The following is a 21,011-nucleotide window of genomic DNA, read 5'->3' as shown; positions in this document are numbered from 1 at the left end:
TATCCACTTCCTGTTATTTGGTCTTGAAAAAATAGTCTCCCAACTAGCAAAGGATAGGGCCTTTAAAAATTTTATGTAATCTTCATTTGCTTCAGCCTGTATCCTTTAGAATCAATAAAATAAATTACAATTATTCACTGCACACTGTACTTAACCGCCAAGTTACGTGGCATTAAAAGTCGGAAAAGGTTTATTTGTCACAATATTCGTCGAAAAATAACTGTGCTTATTTTTACAATAGGCCACCACTGTGTATTGATATTTTGGTTTCCTTAGTCTTAATGAAAAAGAAAAGCGTTGTTTACTCTTTGACTGAACAACAATTGTGATAGTTAATTTCCTCATTTTTTCGTTCAATACAAATATTGTTACTAAAAATGTTTTAAATTTTCTTTCCCTCTTTTATTTATTCTTTTTTCTATGAACCGGAGAGGCTAATTTTGAAAGCTTTACCTACACAAAATTTGGTGCGAAAAGAAGAGTATCATCAATTAAGGTCAAATTAAGAGGACATGTGCGTGTTCGATGTGGGAACAGCTCAACTAAAATCTCTTAAAAACGTCATCACTCGGTTTTTCATTACTGCGCGTAAAGTATCAAGAGCTAGGTAGTTTAAATTAATGTTTGTACACTTTTACAGACATGGTTTTGACCATGTTTTCTTTTCTTTGTGGTTTTTCGGATGTCGTGCGGCATAATGTATATCGTGCATTACGCTCGCTTTGCGCAGAAATTGAAATAATAACCACAAACTGACGGAATTGAACATCTATTGATGCTATGAACAAAAGATGTGCTTTTGAATAAAAAAACATCGGCCTCGTGCCTCTGCAAAAGCGTAAGACGATTAGGATTGTCAAATTGGCTCACAGCGTCTATTTGCTGTAAAAGCATAAATCTTCGCACTCTCGGGGCTATCCGTGCCCGATGCGGATACCTCGTCTGTAATATTCATAACTCAATTGAGTTTAGCTCACAAAATTGCATACCTAATGTTACTTAGTAACATGCAAAAATACAGGACTACTCGGTTCTTTAAATCGTTTTTCTTTTTCTCTTATTTTTCAGTCTCGACATTCTTCTTTATTTCTAAACCCTCTGTGTTAGTATGTCCTTTAGTTTTTTCAAAGAGGCTAATATACAGTCCAAGTTGTGCCTTTTAAAGAATTTGGCCTAATTTTTTTTAATTTTGACAACTTAGACTGAATTGACTTTCCCGATCTCCATTATCCCTGGTTAATGTTTGGTTCTACTTTCCTCATGGAGTTTGTCTAGTCCTGCAAAGGAAGGCAAGTCTTCATTACACCAGGCTGAATGGGTCACATCACCGTCTTCTACAAAGTTTTAATGTTTTCAGGAATGTGGCTTTCTTATTTTGCCCTCAATCGGACGGTGGAAGATTTTAGAGTTAAGAATGAATGTTGACTGACATGTCGTTTGACTCGTTATTTCTCAAAAACAATAGTAAGAGAAACAATTCGTACTGTTCTTGTTAAAAATAAAAAAGGGCACTTCCCCAATATCTCGCACACTTCTAGATAAACAAAGTTACGATTGCCTTCTCGGCCGCAAATAAGAAGAAATTGCCAGAGTCAATAATTTCAAGTCACCCCTTTCATCTCACGACATAAGAGATGATTTCACTTTACTTCTCTGAATACGTGATCGATGACTATTCCATTAGCAGAACGTAAACAGCTTTGAAAATTAGATGTGGAAAAATAAAGGCTGCAAAGGCCAATTTTAAGTATATCTTTTTCAATTGTTCCAAAGCTGTGAAATTCAAATTGAGTGCAAATATGTGTTATCTTAATCGAGAAAAAGCTATCATTTTGTGCACGCATTACGGCAACTTTCATTAGATAACAAAAAACCACCCACGCTCGTGAAAAGCCATGATCATTAACAGTAATATTCTCCATGTCACTTGTTTATCAGTGAGAAAATCTTTCAGATATCATGAACGAAAGCCAAATTGGGGAGACACATTCATAATGAAAGCAATGCATGCAAATTAGTTTAAGTGGGAGTTGGTTGAGTTATAAAGGCTGACTACTACAGCTGTTCGTGAATATTTCCTAAAGCGAACAAACGGAGCACATTACACTCAAGGATCTCTATCGAACCTGTGTACGTTTGCCGTTTAACGAAAGAGACAACAGTCAAATATCCCTGTTTAAATCTTCCACTACCTTCTAATTTACCACTTTCTCGCGTCTTATATTTTCTACATATACATTTATATTTTTGTAATGCCTTCTGGTCGCGGAACAACTTTCACTGATAATAATATTGCTTTCTCATGCTTTTTACGGCCACTAACTATGCTATACTTCTTTTCTTTTCAGAAAGTACTCTCGCTGTTTGCTCTAGACGACAAAAGAAAACAAAAACAAAGTAAGTACACATCACTCTAACATCCCTGGAGGTCTATTTCAGCCCTCGTTTGTTTAGAATTTCACTCTTAAAAATGCCACTTATTTTGATAGTTGTGATTGTTGACTGAGACACTCAAGAAGCTTTTCACTATTTCATGGTCTAATATTCCAATGTTGATAGGAAGTATTTTGGGTGATGATTTCAATTCAAAATTTCACTTCTTGGATCGTTATCCAAAATAACAACTTGCACGGAAAACGAAAGCGAACAAGCAAAGCACAAAAATTTGCAAATCAATCCGTGAAACATCTTGAGAAACAACGAAAAGGATACGGATAACCCCGTGATACAAACATCTTCTGTAAGGCGGAAAAAATATTGATTGAAAAAAATCATACCCAATACTCTTTTAACGTTTATAGGTTCGAGTGCGGTTGTCGGTAAATTTCTTATCAATTGTCAGTCTGCCATGATTCTTTTTTTTGTTGCCTACTAGCTATAGTATTTAACTGAAGATAAAATTTTGGGATCATGTTATTAAGTTAATGTTTTAAGTCATAGCAGACGCATCCCGAAACAGCTGTTAGTGTTATATTCTGTAATTTTGTAATATAATAATTAGTGCTGAAACTCGCTTAATGTACTGTCTTATTGATTCCAAAAAGTTCTTCTTATACCACGAGCACTACAGAACTGATTTTTTTCTTGACTGATGTATCTACCGAGAAATTAAGCTGAGTTTCTGCTTTGAGAAAAAATAAGGCTCGTAAGTGTTAAAAGTAGGAAGTTCCACTATCACGTTAGCCTTTTGTTTGAATCTTCAACAATATACATGGATCATTTCGACGAGTCAGACTTCTTGTAATTGGTGGGATTACTTAATCCCAACTATTGAGGTTACCAAGGTCGTCACGAAGAAAGGCAGGCCATTTTCCACGAAGCGGAAAGTTTTGTTGATTGATTTTAGTTATTTCATGCTTCAAGTAAGTTAACGGCAGCTTTTTAAAGTGTTATTTGTTTAAAAGTTTGGCTTTGATGGGGATATCTTGTTCAAGTGTCAATACAAAACTGCTATTGTACATATACTTTGCATCTCGAGGAAGGTCAGGTTCGTCAGGAATACTGGCTTGATTTCGTCAAATTGAGGTTTTTTGGAACCTTTTTGCTTATGGTTAAAGTTGATGAAAGTGACAACGACGACGATGATAGTGATGACGACGACGATGTTAGATATGACGATGATAACGATAATGGTGATGATCATTGTGACAAGACTATGAAAACAACCCAAATAAGACTAAATAATCCCCGCGTTTTGTTCTCTTATTGTTGTAAAAATTACGTGATAGTGGAGTGAAATAGAACAAGACTCCTAAAGGCGATTACGTGGGATTCGTTGGCTACTGAGCGTGGCATTGGAAGAAATTTTTCAGTAACAGCACACTAAAATGATTAGTCAGTGAGATCAGCCGAAGAAATCAGCGGAGAAAATTTAGTGTTGAGGAAACTGTGACTGTGCTTGTGGTTGAAAATAGCGAAGAGTAGCTCCTCAAAAAAATTTGGATTTTCCTGAATTAAACTGGAAGTCGGCCTACTGATCTCCGCGTGTTTCATGCAACAGCTCGGTAGAAACAATTTCCATTTCCGTTGAAAACGACTATATAGCCTCTGTGAAGGACGTATATTTTCAGCCGTCGTACTTTGTTCATCGAAAAAAAAATACAACTTAAATGCAACTAATAAGACCGTCTGAGTTACTTCAGAGCGATTTGTAGTAAATTTTGTGATATTACGCAATGTCAATTTCACAATAAACCTTGCGAAAGGTGAGAGGTTGATCGGTAGATTTTAATACATATTTCATAGTAAATCACACAAAAACGTGCTTCCCTCGTGTCAACATGAGCTGAGCAAATTATAATAAAATGGCGGCGAAAAGGATATGATTTTCAAAATCGTATATTTTTACGTCAAAACAGCCTTGCTCAAACACAGGGATCCGATTACACCGATGCTTTCATTGCTAAAACATACGGAAAATTTCAAACATTTCAACCATTTCAAGAATTTGTCTTCGCATCGACGATGAAAAAGGAACGCCAGCAAACGTTACTGTGGGCCTGCCTCAGGCATCCCGCCGAATAACAAAGGATAGTAGCTATAAGTAAAGTCAATCTTTGGGTGAACAAGATATCCTTGATTTACCTTGTCCAGTATAAATGACTAAATTGTTCAATTCATGAATTACCAGACGAACAAAAACATTTATGAAGTTTAGGTTATATGACATTATTTTGGCTGCTGAAGCAGACGCTTTTCCAGATTAATGTTTCGCACGCCGGGAAAAGAGCTCATGGGCTAGGATACTTTGATATGAAAAGTCGAAAGGAAGGAACCTTTTTTTAATTAAAAGTCACCTCTATGTTGAGTGCCACTATTGCTATTCTTGTAATCAAGCATTCTTTTCTCTTGTTACAGATGAAGGGAGTGTTTCTTGTCCTCACTCTTCTGATACTGGTGTCTGTGACTGATGGGGCTAAAACCTCCTGTCCACATAACTGCGCAACTACTTTTGTCGAGTGCACCTACAATGATAAGCGATGTGACAACTTCGATAACTGTCAAACAAGGTGCTTTAATCCCTACAACATGTGCAAGGCGAACTGTAAAAAGAGGAGAGAATTGTTGTCAAGGTTTGCCCTCGAAGATGATGATGCGGACGCTTTCTTCCGTTAAAAGGAAAGATATCGAGATGACAGAATTAATTTTAAATCCGTATTTCACCCCTGCAGAGCGTTTGAATTTTCCCTTTCCGGTATTCATTTCTGTATAAATTTAATCTACGGGCACTTAAAAGAAAACAATGAGCAAAAGCAGTGACAAGCTTTCATATCTCTTGTAATTAGAAGTTTCTGTAGAAATTATCTCTACTAGTAATTGTGTTGGTGCGAGCTGATATGCGGTCATCTCGTACCGGCTACAGAGGGAGGTTACCCTTAATAACTTGTATTATTTGCCCCTAATCTACAAAAATATCAAGCATGACAAAAGTTTGCCAAAACCAAATAAAAGTTATGTTATTTGACCGAATGTATCCTTCCGCATCTGGTGTACTTTATACATGTATGAAATACATTCGATTCGCAGCAATTAATACAAATATCAACATTAAGCTGCCTACCCAAACATGTTTAGTTTTGTCTGTAATCAATTTTGAAAATGCATTCATTCGTACTGAGTTTTCAGACTTTTTTACGATCTTAGCGGTGTAGACGCGAGCTCAAACGAATCGATGACGCATTCCTAAAAATGCAGAGACAACCAGGAAGTCAGACATACAGACAGATGAACGATCAGACAGACAGACAGAGAGATTCACAATCTGACAAACCGTCAGAAAGACAGACTGCACACTGACTGAGTGACAGTCGAATTGACTAACTAACAAACAGATAGACTAACTGACTCGTATATTAAACGAGTAACTGACTGTCTGATAATCAGACTGACTGATTGACCGAGTGACTGTCTAACTGATTGACCGAGTGGTTGACTGACAAGAGGAATACAGGCTGGCTTACAAACAGACTAATTGACTAACTGAGCGGCTGACACACTGCCTGTTGATAGGCAGACAGACAGACTACATCGATAAGTTAGGCTGCAGCGATAGTAGCTTTACCTTGTTACTGAGTAGTGCATCAATGGCTTTGTAACAGTAGCGAAATGAGAGCAAAACCTTACGTAATAGCCAAGCATACAAAGAAAAGACATGAGTTGCTTCGACCTTGGCACCGACTGGTTTTACTTGACCATGTCCAACGACATGCCCCAAATAAGTGACTTGCGCCTGGTCAAACTCACTTTTGGAGAGATTGGTGGTCAGCTTAGCTCCACTCCATCCCTTGAATAATTAACGGATACTTCTTACGTGTTCTTCCCACGTGTCTTTGTAGATAACCACATCATCAATATATGCTTCACAACCCTCAAGATCTGCGATGACTTTGATAGCTTCTGCATCATCAAAAAGACAATGTGCCAGCTTTCCATGAGACATTAAATTCAATTGACGCCAACATCTCTTTCACCATCGAAATTGAAAGTGACAATAAGATCTCCTTTCTCGACACATTGGTCACCCGTAGAAATGGTACCATCGCTGTCGATGTTTACAGAAAGCCTACGCACACGGACAGATATCTAGATTACAATTCTCACCATGATAATAAACACAAGGCCAGCACAGCAGCAACTCTTCTACACAGAGCCCTAAAGCTACCCAACTCCTCAGTCCGAAGGAAAAGAACGAGAACTTAACCGAGTTTATTCAGCACTTGAATCTAATGGTTACCCATCGAATTTCATTAAAAACATCCAGGCCAACAAAACCCGACGCTCAACAGTGTTGTCCCCGGAGGAACTTGTTGGTACATTTTTCAAGATGGTCGAGGCGTCCGAATCACGCAAGTCGTTCGCCTCTCTTCCATACATTAAAGGCGTAACAGAACCTCTGACTCGTGTCCTCAAAAAACACGACATCACAGTGGTGAACAAACCACTCATCACCCTTCAACAACAGTTCCCGGCCCCAAAATTTCGACCATCGTTGGAATCGCAAACAAATGTTGTTTATAAAATTCCTTGTGGTGACTGTTCATGGTGTTATATTGGTGAGACTGGCAGGGCCTTCAACACAAGAAAGAAAGAACACCTCAGAAATGTGAAAACCGCGGCAAAAGGCTCAAGAATTGCCAATCACGTCTGGGCCAATAGTCACGCAATAGACTTTGATAATGCATCTATTATTGACAAAGGCGGTTTCAGAACAAGAAAAACATTAGAAGCGTGGCATTCCAAGTTAACTCCCAATGCGGACAACAATTCCTGTCCTTTGCCCGGACAATACAACATTCTTTTTAACAAACATTCTTAGTTATCAGCATTTTTAATTTTTACTTTGTAATTCACACCTAGTATTTTTTACCTTTTTATCATTTTACCCGTTGAAGGCTGTAGCGCAAACAGCCGAAAGCTCGTATTCTTAAAAGTTTTAGCCAGAGATCGTTTTTTAAATTTCATTACTATAACTACTGTTGCTCAGACTTACCGTATTTACCCTTGTATAATGCGCATTTTTTTTCTATAAAAATAACCATCAAAATCGCGGTGCGTATTATACACGGTTTCTATTGTTTTTCAAGTACGTCCTAATTTGCATACGTTAAAAACACAAGAAAGAAAGTAACAAAAGCCTAGTACTAATTGGTCTTTATTGGCTTGAGTTAAATAATCTACCGATGAAACATTTTCAATTTCGATCCACAAACACAACAAAGAAAGTAACGAAAGCCTTGTAGTAATTGGTCTTTATTAGCTTGAGTTAAATAATCTACTTATGAAACATTTTCAATTTCGATCCATAAATAAATTTAGTAGAGTATCTAAGAAACAGCTGACGAGATAAACATTACGATCGTACCGTATTACTGTAATCACAAGCGATAAGAAATTCGAAATGGTAACGAAACTTACCACTGCAAAACGTCAGTTGTAGGAAGAATTAACGTTTTTTTTTGCTCCGAAAACTTTTGTTTATGAAAAATTTGGTCAAAAATCGGGATGCGTATTATACATGGGCGCGTATTATACACGGGTAAATACGGTACGTACAATATTCATACCCCTTTATAATAATGTCCTTAACAATGTCATACCTTGCAGCTTGCTCTACACTTAATTGTGTATATATTTCCCTTGATTTACCGACTCGTAAACTCTGTACTAACATTACCCAGTGATCGTTAGGCCACTTAAGCTTGTCAGCTACTTTCTCAAAGTGTAAAAATTGTTATCAACATCTGCCTCCTGAAATGGAGTTACCAACTTGATACACCTAGCGACAACAAATTTCCCACAAGCCTTTTCACTACCAGGGTCTAACCCTTGTTTAACATGTACCTCTAGTTCTTTTTTTTTTTTTTTTAGCTATTGTTGCAATGCCAGTTTCTCTTGTTCTAACCTTTATTGTCGTTCTTCTCTTTCAAGCCTTTCTGGCCGATTCTTTTTCTCTCTTTCCAACCTTTCCTGCCGATCGTTTTCGTCTCCCTTCAACTTTCTTCTCTTTCCACCTTTTCGTGTCCTTCTCTTTCTTGCATTTCCAAACTTTTAAAGTTCTAACTGGAATCGCAGTTTCTTCATCTATTAGTCATATGCTCCATATAAGTTTCTAATATTGTCTCTTTGAAAGCCATAAGACTTACTAAATGCTTCACTTTGATATGCGATATCTGATGTTTCCTCGTCGCTTTCTTGACCTCTAGCCGTAAGTGTTCCGCCAATGAAATTAGCTCTTCTTTCTTTAATCATAAAATATACCTTAGTCGGGTTTTGACATAAATTCCTCTGGATTAAACTGTGACGTGTTTCTATACTTCATGACTACATTAACAGACAACAACATCTCCTCAAAGTAATCTACATTGAACTCTACAGCAAAATTTGTTGTCATTTTTAGGTCACGTGATCTATTTTTGCCATGGAAAAACACATGTAGAGATTTGGTGTAATTTTGGAGTTAACTTTCGGTTCTTTCGATAGTTCTTTGATCCTTTTTGCCTCGAAGTTGTACCTGGAATTCAACAAATAGTTTAAATCGAAACCAGGCCACCAATTTCTTTACGGTATGGTTTCACCGTCAGAAAGAACACCATACTCCTTCTTTATAAAGAAACTTGTTACATTCTAACTAAGGAGTGATTCATAACGGCTGTACATTAATTACTGTAATAAATCTATTTAAGCCCACTGACACAATCTCACAGTCGCCTCTAAAGTTTCTTGAAATGGACAATCTTCCACACTAACTCTCTCTCGGTATCACTTTCTAAACAGTCGGTCACTCCTGACAACCACAACAACTACTACACAGCACTATACGAATATATATACTATATAAAGTTACAAAGTATTCTAGAACATTTTGAAAGTTAACAACATAACTATTTTGGTGGTATTACATCATAAAAACGTGATCTAATAAAATTTTCTAGCAAGTTCCATGGCATGACAGTTGAAAGTTCGTGTATGCCTATCAGCATGACTAGGCATTCTAGAAATTTCTAGAAAGAAATCTTAAAGTTATGATCCATATATAACAACACGAGTAAGGGCTCAAAACGTTTTACGTCAGTAATTCACTTTTTGCACTTGAAGGTTTTCTCCTCGGGACACAAAATCCTGTTGAAAGGTAAAAGGAAGCCAGTGGCAAGCAAAATGGATTCTGAAATAACCCATCAGATGTGTTTAAACGTGTTCTCGCGACCGTTTGAATCATTAGAGGTAAAAAAATCGCACAATTTACGATACTTATAATCCAATAAAATTGCGCTTTCCTGGCGGTGCGGTTACAAATGTTATTACATATAAGATTAAATGCAATAGAAATAGAGAATAATCCACGCGCGCACGTAGATATGGAATTTCTCTTCGAGAGTTCAACTCGATAGCGCTCACGGGTGAGTTGTTGAGTTGAACAAGAGAAGAGATATTCCATATGTACAAGCAACAATGTATTTTTTTTTTATCATAGTAACACATGCATAGCCCTTTACTGACAAAAAAAGCTGATGTTATTACTGAATGAAAATAAAAGAATCGACAATTCCCTTATAGAAATCGTACATTGGGCTGGGACAAAGGCTCAAGATGGAAAAAAGCGTTGAATCATGATTTCAAAAACAACAGTGGGTGTAATTTCCAATTTACAAAATTCTCATTCATTGATTTTTTTCCTTATGGGCAGAAGAAATCTTTCAGGTAAACGGCCAAACCGTTTTCGTTCTTAGCCGCGAGAAATGCCACCACCAAAACCACCGAATATGTAACTTTCGGTTTTTATTTCCTTATATCGGTTTTCTTCTTCTTCTAGGAAAGTTTGAACGTCACTGTCTGTAAGCGATACGGATTTTTCAGTGATTTGGCAGCCATAATCAGAGAAAATTCCGCCAAACTACCTTGGACTGAGAATGGTGAAGGCGTTGCCGTTCATTCATCAACCTAACCGAGTGGCGCGAAAAGTGAGTGACGTGTCAGCTACTGATTAGCGATATCAAACAGACGTGAAAAAATATCGAATGTTTTCACGTGTGTTGTTACGACCTTTTTCAAGGCTGGAAATCCTTGTATAACACCGTAATTTATGCGGTAATGTAGAATAATGCACTGGAGTAAAGCTTACAACTAGATATTAAGTATGTAAAATCTAATGGAAGTTCACGATCTATGGAAGCTATAAGCTACGATCCAATTTAATTGCATACCATCTGCTTGCATTAAGTTTTTGTCCAGAATGCCTTTCCTTACCAAAAGCACACCGTACGCACAGTAACAGTTCACCAACCTGTAAGAGAGGGAATTCCAGTATTGAGGCAAATCAGATCCTGCTGCTTGTTTTTCCACTTTGGGATAACTAAAGTAGCAGGAGATAAATGAATAATATGCACTTCTTGACTGAGTGAGAGGGTGGACGAAGAAATAATTGCCTTGCAGTAACGACTTGCGGACCGAGCGCAGCGAGGTGTGTGCACCAATATTTTCCCATCAGGCCAGACCTCACCTAGTCAATAAGTATTTTATCACATGATTTTTATGCCTTAACAATGTTGAAATCATGTTTAACCTTAGATAGGACTCGATCATCCAAATAAGATCGGCGCGCGCTAGACAACTATAAAGGCGGATCCTGGATAAAAAAATATTTATCTTTATTCCTTACTTCCTCATTTCTGTTTTACCTCAAGTTGGAGCCCACATGTAATTCGTCCTCTCGGAAAATGTAAAAGCACCGTGAAATTGCGGGGCCGAACGACTTTTTCACGAACCGGCTCACGTCAGCCCATCAGACTATACACGTCAGCTGTCATTATGATGACTACGCTGATTGGCTAACTCCGAAACGCATAGCGAAGTTCTATTCAAACACGAGCAGCCGACCAGAAATCAAATGGCTTCTCGTTTAGCTACAGCTACAAAACACGAAAGGCTGTTAAGTAGAATCTAAAAAATGGAAATTAACCTGCATCTTTCCGATTTTTTTATCATAACTCAAAAGTTACTTTTGAATACATAAGATTATAGCAGTCAAAGATAGGCTAAATGCTTTGCAGAATTGTATCAAGACGAGAAACGACGATTAATGAAGTGATTTTTTGGTAGATAACAGAAAATGTAAAGTTACGTTCATTTGCAAGAAAGCGAGGCCTGAGTGTTTATACGAAGAAATTACCTACCCGCGAATGAGCATCGCCCGCTGAAACTTTTTGATCAGTTTAATTTTCGATTACATTGTGATAAGAAATAGAGCTTATTTTGTGAGTCCTCCAGTTATTCTGCTTTTGTGCATGAAAAATACCCGAACAGTTATTCTCCACAGGGTCTGTAAAGGTAGAGGAGATTACCTCGCCGGCCGGCGCCGCTTCACGAGTCTATGAATATTCACCCCTTTTGGCTTACACTTCGGTGAATAATTGTTCATTGCATTTGCATTTAGCCCGCGTGATCATTAACGGTCCCTTAACAGAGCTAGCAGACCAACGCCAAAAGAAGAAGGTTTAAAATTAATAAATTATTATGAACGCGAAAAAAAAGCTAGTTGATCGTTTGTATAATTCGAGAAGAAGAAAAATTGCATGATGATAGGAATTGGTAGTTTTCAAACATGACACTTAGATATTAAAAAAAAAGCAAAAAATTTCTTATGATGAAGAAAAGAAACGATTTTTGATTAAATCTTGGAACTCTTAGCGACGTTTGCTTTGACGTAGTAAAATGCAAAAAACAAATGGCGGGGTTTTTTTCTTCCTTTCAGAAAAAAACATAATCTATGTACTCTACGTGAAGCAGCTGGTTTTATTCAATAGCCTTGAGCACAAGCGTTAAAGATTGTGGGTGACTCCAATCAGAACTGAAAGATAAGATCCTAACAGCTCCGTTTCCGTCAGCCGCTTTTTAAAGTGACAGTAAGTGTCGATCTTAAAGTAACGTTGTTCGTCATTCGATTAATTCTTCAGTCCCGCTAACGTCTCCGCCACAAATTTACTGGACCTCGCGTTAAAATCGTAAGTACGATGTACAATTTTCCAAAGGTCTAAATCGTCTTAGGCTTCTTCAAGTACCCAAAAAATAGCGGTTGCTTGGTTACAATTGTTTTACCTTTCCTCGCAGATCTTGGAATTGTATTCAAAACAATGAAAAAACGAACAAGAAAAGAAAATCCGATGTAATTCCATTTGCTTTGCCGCAAGCTTTGTATATGATTTCAAGCAGTGTGTGTGTGAAAGGGTTTTCTTCCGAAGTTAAGTCTTTTTGTTCCGCACAATTGTCAATATATTGATCGAGATTTTCAGTTGTAAAAGGAAAAATCATGTTTACATTTCTAATTCATTTCCGCTGGGTTTAAAGCTTTTGCTAATTTTCTTTGATCTTTCAAAAATTCCACGCTAGATTTGCTGCGGATTTAGCTTATCGCGTTATTTGTTCCGAACGTACCTTCCAGCTATATTTTCTCTTTTCAAATACTAATTTTGATCTCCCTTGCTTCAGTCGACTTTTTGTGATCCTATAAAACCTACACAAATTCGGTCCTTCCGCCCTGACACAATCTGCTCAATCTTTAATTTATCAATTGAGTTTCAAACGTATCATTTCATCTGATCGTCCTTTCCATTTGAACTTCAGGGCTTTTAAAATATCAATGTCCGTATAAGGTATGCCATTTTCCAGTATTCTCCATTTAATACGAAATTGTAATTTACTACACTGTAATTACGTGATTCTCCGGCCTGCCTACGTATTTTCAAAGCCAAAAATCTAATTAGACGAGGTGCATTAATGCAGAAAAAAAGGGGAAGAACTCGAGATTAAATTTCAAAGGAAAAGCCAAGTTTGGCGTCTCTGTACTTCGCAATGGATGGGAAGTTTAAACTGTTCATAAAGACCGATCCAAAATCAAAATTTAAAAACTCAGTTATCCTTCTCTTCAGCTCAAATGCGTTCATTTGGTCGAAAAACTCAACCTTAGACTACCAGCTATTACGCCGACAGTTTCAACTTTTCCAAAGTTGGAAGTCTTTGCATATTAACTGGTGTCTTTGTGTTATTTTGACATTCCTGACAGCACTAATATAAGGCACTTGGAATACATTGACAGAAATCGGTTTGCGAAAGAAAATCGTGAAGAAAATTGTGCTTCCTCGCTTCAGTTACATAGTGGGACTACTTAGATTACTTGACGCGTCAAAAAATGAAGCATTTGTGTGCTGACTTCATGGCAAGATTTACTCGATCAGACCACTGGACACGGAAGCTCAATTCTTTGCATGCTTTTAATTTCATTTTTGTAAATAATGTAATCAGCTCGGTTGTTTTGGTTAGTCAGCTGCTGTTTTTGTGCTGGTATCATCGAATGAGACTGTACCCCGAAAAGAAATTGATCACTTCTCACGCATGAAAAACAAAATCCACTGATAAATATAACAACGCAATCATCCGAAATAAAACAAAACGCATTTAGGCCGATGACATTAGCGTCGGGCTTAAAAATTTGCGAATTCGCAAGTGAGATCAATAATTGCGGTCTTGATTTAAGAGCTCTGGTCAATTTGGTCAGATATGATAAACTGGCCTCTTACAAATTTTACGCGTGTTATTACTTTTACGATGTTTATTTTCATTTCATTGTTATAATTTTCCTTTCCACGCCGAGTAAGTGCTCTCAAGGTACAATCAGTTGTTTTTGTGTTTCATAGTTGGATTGCCACCGGCTTTTTAAACTTAAATGCAAAGTAGAAATAGAAAGTAGGTTTCCCGCCGACACAAACAGTTCACTTCTCACAGTTTCAGCAATTTAAACACAATTCTGAATCTTTTAACAGTCAAATTAGTAACTCCTAAGAGTAAAACTCTGTAATAATGTGCCCGTAAAATAAACCAGAGCTATAGCTTCAGCCATTTCATAGGAAATGCGTCTTGTTTTTTTTCGCATAACACAACTCTTTGGAGGCGATTACGGGCGAGTAGACATTTACTGACAGGAACAAATTGTCTACAACCTTGTTCCGTGCAAAAGGTGTGGAAATTAGATGAGAGAAACTGACATTGTTCGAAGATATCTCACTATCGCCATTATCTGATTCTGCTAGAGCTCTAAATTGTGCCCTGATCAGCCAACAGGTGGCTTTTTTTTTTTCTGTGCGTCGATCAGATTATGATGATCATGAAAGCCCTATTCGGCCAGCAAAATAGCTGTGTATAAACGGATGTGTTCATCGGTACGACTATAGTTCCGCTGTTGACAAATTTAAAAACCCCTTCAACGACACAAAAAGTTCTTTACGAGTCGATGCTTTAAAATTGTGTTGACACTTTGATCCAAAACAGTCCGAATGTTCAGGAGAAGAAAGCGATTAGGGCTAGAATAATAGTTATCGCATCCTACTCACATTGTTCGCTGTCTGTAATTTGGGTAATATTGCCTCAACGACTAACAGCATGAGCTGTCAAACAGAACAAATTGCTGTCCATTTAGGGTCAAAATTATTCGTCGATGGCTTTTCCTGGAGGTTTCATAACCGGTGCTAAAGTTGAACACATATTTAATGTTCGGCACATTCACATTTCATTCATAACTAACTGTGCGTGTTACAAGAGCTCCCGCAATTTGCGTTATTCATAGTTCTAAGAAACTGCGCCGAGTTCCGCGTTGTTTTTGTCTGCTATCATACTATAAGTGGGTAAAGCATGAAAAAATGTAATGTATTCTTAACAAAAGTTTTCGTGGCTTAATGTTTTTTTATTATCTTCAACAGAAAACGTCGCTGAAAAGAGAAAGTATCATAGGATTTTACACAAAAACACTGATAAAAAGGTCGGTATTTCTCATTTTGTTCATGTTTCCTGAATGCGCGACCTTTTCTAATTTTTAATTTTTAATTTTATTCAAATGAAATTAGGGTGGCTAGCATCCCGACGTAACAACATAGCAACGCGAAATGTTGTAGTAAACGAAAGCTGTTTTCAAGGCCATTTTACCGTTGGTTTATCGCTAAACACAATGTACACTAGAGCTTCATTCTATAAAACGCTGATAAATCTCAAGCCAGAGTTTTCACGCTAAGTTTTAAAACTTAAACTTAGTGATTTTCAAATATATAAAAGTGTCATTTTAATGAATTTGTGCGTTTCTTTCGGGTACTTATCAAGGCCATTTTACCGTTGGTTTATCGCTAAACACAATGTACACCAGAGCTTCATTCTATAAAACGCTGATAAATCTCAAGCCAGAGTTTTCACGCTAAGTTTTAAAACTTAAACTTAGTGATTTTCAAATATATAAAAGTGTCATTTTAATGAATTTGTGCGTTTCTTTCGGGTACTTATCATAATAATTAATTTACTTCAAGACGTGCCGACAAGCATTACTTTTAAGTTCAGTGATTCACAGACAAAGAAGAAGTAAAATAATCGCTTTTTCGTTTCCTGTTGCGGTATCGGAAGAGAGGCGTCTATTTATTTGTGCCTACTGCGGTCATGTTGTTCGGTCATCTCTTAGCTGACCGCAAATTTACATTCTCGACATTTGACTAAGAAAGTGTCTAGTATTTTCCTCTAACACTTCCCGTGCTGACTCCCACGCGCGGTCACGCCTAAATGCTTAAAACACATCGTCGGCTTTTCAAATTTCTTCGTTCGTATAAGGTAAAAGTGTGATTAAATGACTTGATTTTGTTAAATAGCTCATTGGTTCCGGAAAAAAATAGAAAGAAACTGTCATCCATCACGAACTAGATTTGAAGAGATGAATCTGAGTGATTTAACTGTCCTACGGCTGGCTCCCTCACCGAGTAGGTTTTGTACCCCAGGCAGAAATGGTAATGGTAAAGGTAATTGCACAATAGGATTCCGTATTGTGGCGGTGGCTACTCTTGCAGTTAGCTTCGAGAGGATTTTCATTGGGGGAAAGGAGAGCCGTCTTAATCACTCAACAAAAGATCCCAGAACGATTGAAAAACTGCATGGCAAAGATTTTTCACCGACATTCTTATATGTGCATTTACTTGTGACAAAACTTTGAACAGGTTATTGTCTTACGAAATTCCAATAGTTACGAAATTTATAAATTCAATAAAACAAGTTCTACCGGCAAGAAAATGGGAAGAAGCCAAAACTAATGCAAATTAAATTTTACATACGGTAAGGATACGCTTTAACAATGAGAAATAAACTCAAACACGAAAAAAGCAGTAAACTCATTGTCAGCGACACAGCTCCTGCAGGACAACAAGTAAAAAAAATGTTCAACACGTGTAAGCAACACGCGACAAAGGAAAATCTTATAACCAATTGAGGTCCTTTACCAGCCAGTTCCGATCAGATGCTGTGACAATTGTGCCCCTGAGAACTCGTTTACCTGTGACGCCATTAACTGGCTCCATATGCGACAACTATCATGTATGTGGAAGGCGGCCTTCCCCGCTTTCTACAGTTCTGTTGACTCGGCTACTTTTTCTTGCACTGCATCACTACATTCCAGTATGACTGTGGCAAAAAAACGGCAAATATAGAGAGATAAAAAACTTAGAGTAAGGTTTGTTAATTGCCTTTGTTGGAAAGCACTCTTTTTTTTTCAATTCTTTTGTGTGTGTGTGCGTGTATGGTCAAATGTGTCACTAGGCACCTAAATTATTTCATCGACTGTACAAAACCAGACAAATCTATTCAAAACAAAGTGAGACGAGGCGAGGCAAAGAAAAGCGGTAAAATATGATTGAGACTGAACACCCTGTAATTACACTAGGATACCACAGGGTACCATGGACGCAGAACTGACCTTGAATTAACGAGATATAATTAACAAAGACAAAATATAAAAAATGCAAAAAAGAACTTAACATAGGAAACAAAAGAAGCTAACGATAGAAGACTAATTAATAAAAGCTGAAAGAAGGCAAAAACGAAACTAAGCATGAGACGCGAAAAGCACTGACAAAGACAACTACGTAATACAGGCGCCTGAAGCTTACATAAATTGTTCTTACATTTGAGGGTGAGATCTTAACTAGTGGCTTCACTTTCATTTCATTTCACAGAAATGTAAGGATATTTTCTAGGGGTAACCGGTCATTTCGCCTACGAGTCGTTTCGCTGACGACGAACTCGCCAACGACTAGGTCGTTTCGCCCAAGACGTTAGCAAACCGGTCGTTGGGGAAACCAATCGTCGGCGGAATGATCGTGAATGACTTTCATTTGGTCCCACAGATTTTTTTTAGCTCGCTACGTTGACTTTACTAGTACTTATTCTAATTTTGTGCGTTGAAAGACAATTTGAAAACTCCTTGACCAGGTGTGATTAGAATTCTCTTAAGTGCATTCTCTTAACCAGCCCTCCAGGCCTTACTTTAGAGCCTTTTTTATAGACTTGCTGTCGAGGAAAGAGGCTAATTCACATGACCCGTTGATTATGAAAGAGATCTTAGGGCTGACTCAAACTTGCAAATTCCATCTCAATACTCCATCTTGATATTTTTTGGACCTTTTTTTGTTGTTTCTCATTCTTTGCCTTTTTCGACATCGTTTCTCCATTTCATCCCATTTTCTCCCTTTCTCTATTTAATTTACATTTCTTCCTTTTTTTACGTTTTTTTCTTTCTATTTGCTTTCCCTTAGTTTATCGACTTATTAATTCTTTATTTTGTCTGTCATCAGATGCCACAGACTCTAAATTTAACAGTCCTAGCGCTGTTACTTTGTACACTTCTGCCATTTATCAGCACCCAAAGCATCACTCAGAAAAAATGTTTAACGGCGTGTGGAACGTGTCTTCACAAATGTACTTTTAATGAAGATGTTCAGATCAAATTAATGATGGGTACAAACACTATTGACGAACTATGCACTGATCCAGCTTTTAGCTGTCGAAAAAGTTGTAAAATGCTGTCGAGTTATGATCCCTCTCGTTGCTGGTTCGAGGGAAAAAAATAGGACCTAACAAGTTGTGATTTATGTAACAGAATTAAACAGAATTCAAACAATTTAAAAGTTCTTCGAGTGTTGTTAGTCATGATATGTTGAAAAGGTACGAGTAATTGCTCTTGCTGGAAGAAGCTTAAGATCAGAAGCAACAAGCATCAAACCCTGTATATTTGATGGTTGGAGAGTGTCGAGGGAACTTGTTTAAACGTACTAGAGGGAAATTGAAAAGGTTGAAAAAAAAACATAGCAATCACGAAGGTGATGGTTGCGAAAAGATCCACTGTAAAGATGAATTTGTCGGCGATTGTTATAACTAAACGTCATTTGATGAGATGCTTCGCTTTCTGGTACTAAAATTCCCCTTTCGGCACACGAGATCCCCAAATCAATTGCAGAAAATTTCTCCATTTAGTCGACATTCAGATCATTTTTGAAAGTAATACCTCTTTTGAAATTGATTAGCTTTCAGACAATAAAATACTTCAGCATAAGGTCGGGTGTTACTGGTTAATTTGATTTGCAAGAATTGGATATTACAACCGGGAAATCAATGACTTTTCCCTGATAATCTTTAATTGCTGGTTTTCACGTGACGTCACTAAATTTCAGACTTCACAACTATTGATCCTCCTGAGATTTTACTTTCATGATGTATTAGAGCAGCTAAAAACTAATATTCAGACAAATTTTCACTCCAAATGGGTTCTTGGTTTAGTGATAGACTACTCTTGAATTTCTAAGCTTTTGCGTGACGTGGCCTTTACATGACGAGCGAGAGAGCTGTTATGTTGGTTTAAAAGGTGACTTATTTAGGGAAATTCAGCTATCTGAACAGTTCTTGTATTAGAATAAAGTATTATTGTTACGTTTATGAGTTCTTAGAGAGATAAATTCACGCTTTTGTAGCAAAACTCAGTGACAGATGTTTCTGCTGGTTTCCGGCCGCCATGTTGGTGCCCATCTAGGTGGGCACCAGCATGGCGGCTCCATACAAATCTCTATAAATTTGGGAAAAACGTTTCTCCTCATATCTTCCGCAAGAAAAATTGCTGTGACATGAATCTTGGGGAGAGTCTTTACATATCTAGCCTTTTTCTATTTCCAGATTCTAGACTAAATCGATTGAACGGTTTTTATTTTTTATTTTGATCTATTTTGAATGGCGTGACACTGAAAACCAGCAATATAACCCCACCATCTAAAATCCAAAATCTTTACTCCTTCAGTGCGTCCCATGCATAACAGTGTTATCAGATGTTATCCATCGTAAAAAAAGAACAGATTATGTGATGTAGTACAAATGGAAAGCCCGTGACTCAATACTTAGGATTAGATATTTTGAGGACAATGAAATTTAAGAAAGAAAACTTTGGGAATTTTAAGAGAGGATGTCAGCATCCATCGAACAAATTTAAAATATTGTGGCAAGTCGCCCAAAATTCTTTTTCTCTCCAACTTTCATATTTTGTAGCCCAATATGTTCTAATAATTGTGGTGTCGTTTTTTTGTGAAAATATATTTTAGTTTTCGAGAAATGACTTTTTTCGTTCGACCGCGCAAATATGCAAATTTTCACCGTGACTATTACCCGAGTTGTGTGACCTCATGTAACGACTGTACTAGACCTACGGTATTTCTGTGAACACAATCCTTTGTTTTATCATCTAAACTTAATCCCCTGTCGTTATTTAAGCTGGCAAAGAAATATTTATTTTTTGGTGAATATTTTTGTCCGACATACTTTTCCTATGTCGAAAAGTAGCATCAAAACAAAGACAGTTTTAACAATGACCGATATGATAAAATCTACTGAGCTTCAAGCTTTTTAAAGACCAAAGGATGGTTATAAAGTTACTGTAAAAATTTCTTTGTGTATTTGTGTTGTTCCATCTTGAGACGAACTCAAAGTCCGGCAAAATTTACTTGATAGCGACTATGAAATATACATGGTGCGCCTACTTGTCGCCACCGTTAATTGGCATAAATCACTACAATTTGTAAAAAAGTCTAACATGACACTCTTACCTTGGTTATTTATGATTTTATTATCCGTTCCGATTATTATATTCCGCCCGGGTATTACTTTTTGACAGGAGCCCAGGTTTTGCGTTGTGTTTTCCCCTCCCTCATTTGTATCATAAGCTAGTCACGCAATAATTGATACCGACACAAGTGAATATTTACATGTACAAAGATTTTTGTTTACGTTAGTTGAAATTGATGTTTCAGCGGCAGCGAAGCAATTAAAAGCGGGTTTTTGCTTCAACGCTACTGAAAGTTTTAGTATTCAGACAGGCGAGATGCGTGATTCTCTAGGAATAAAAACTTTTATGGGCCTTTTACATGACATCCGAATGAGTTTTGTACAAGAACGAGTTCATACCGGTTGCTACATAATAACCAGCGTAAAATTTATTCGAAATGAGTCATTTCTGAGTGAGTTTATTGGGGTTTTCTTTATAGAACGAAACACTCATTCTGGACGATCCTTTCTACGTGTACAATGTAAACGCAGTACGGCTCTCATATTTGTATGAATCCTCAGTGGGAGCGAGGGAAGCATTGAAAAAGACAGAAAAGGACATAAACACTTGTTTTTAC

The 21,011-nt window shown here is 37.3% G+C and overlaps 4 long non-coding RNA genes across 6 annotated transcripts; 3 read left to right on the top strand and 1 right to left on the bottom strand.

Moving 5' to 3' along the window:
- Nucleotides 1-1,959: 1,959 nt before the first annotated feature.
- On the top strand, nucleotides 1,960-5,464 carry LOC113683827 (uncharacterized). The gene is made up of 3 exons (XR_003447414.2): nucleotides 1,960-2,130; nucleotides 2,349-2,397; nucleotides 4,858-5,464. It is a non-coding gene; the product is annotated as an uncharacterized LOC113683827 (long non-coding RNA).
- LOC149035488 (uncharacterized) lies at nucleotides 5,263-11,813 on the bottom strand. The gene is made up of 4 exons (XR_016182389.1): nucleotides 11,670-11,813; nucleotides 10,781-10,849; nucleotides 8,402-9,010; nucleotides 5,263-7,068 (listed from the first exon to the last, which is right to left on the bottom strand). It is a non-coding gene; the product is annotated as an uncharacterized LOC149035488 (long non-coding RNA).
- On the top strand, nucleotides 9,539-10,590 carry LOC149035489 (uncharacterized). The gene is made up of 2 exons (XR_016182390.1): nucleotides 9,539-9,720; nucleotides 10,310-10,590. It is a non-coding gene; the product is annotated as an uncharacterized LOC149035489 (long non-coding RNA).
- Nucleotides 11,814-12,264: 451 nt separating the features above from the next.
- LOC113683847 (uncharacterized) lies at nucleotides 12,265-18,476 on the top strand. 3 transcript variants are annotated; one of them, XR_016182391.1, is made up of 3 exons: nucleotides 12,265-12,497; nucleotides 15,246-15,304; nucleotides 18,144-18,476. It is a non-coding gene; the product is annotated as an uncharacterized LOC113683847 (long non-coding RNA). The 3 variants fall into 3 exon arrangements; XR_003447417.2 differs by lacking the exon at nucleotides 12,265-12,497 and adding an exon at nucleotides 14,976-15,170; XR_003447416.2 differs by lacking the exon at nucleotides 12,265-12,497 and adding an exon at nucleotides 15,011-15,166.
- Nucleotides 18,477-21,011: the final 2,535 nt, after the last annotated feature.

Source organism: Pocillopora damicornis, chromosome 13 (assembly GCF_964200805.1).
Source record: "Pocillopora damicornis chromosome 13, jaPocDami1.2, whole genome shotgun sequence".
Lineage (NCBI taxonomy): Eukaryota > Metazoa > Cnidaria > Anthozoa > Scleractinia > Pocilloporidae > Pocillopora > Pocillopora damicornis.
Note: the sequence above shows the minus strand (reverse complement) of the source record. Positions and strands in the feature narration are given on the sequence as shown.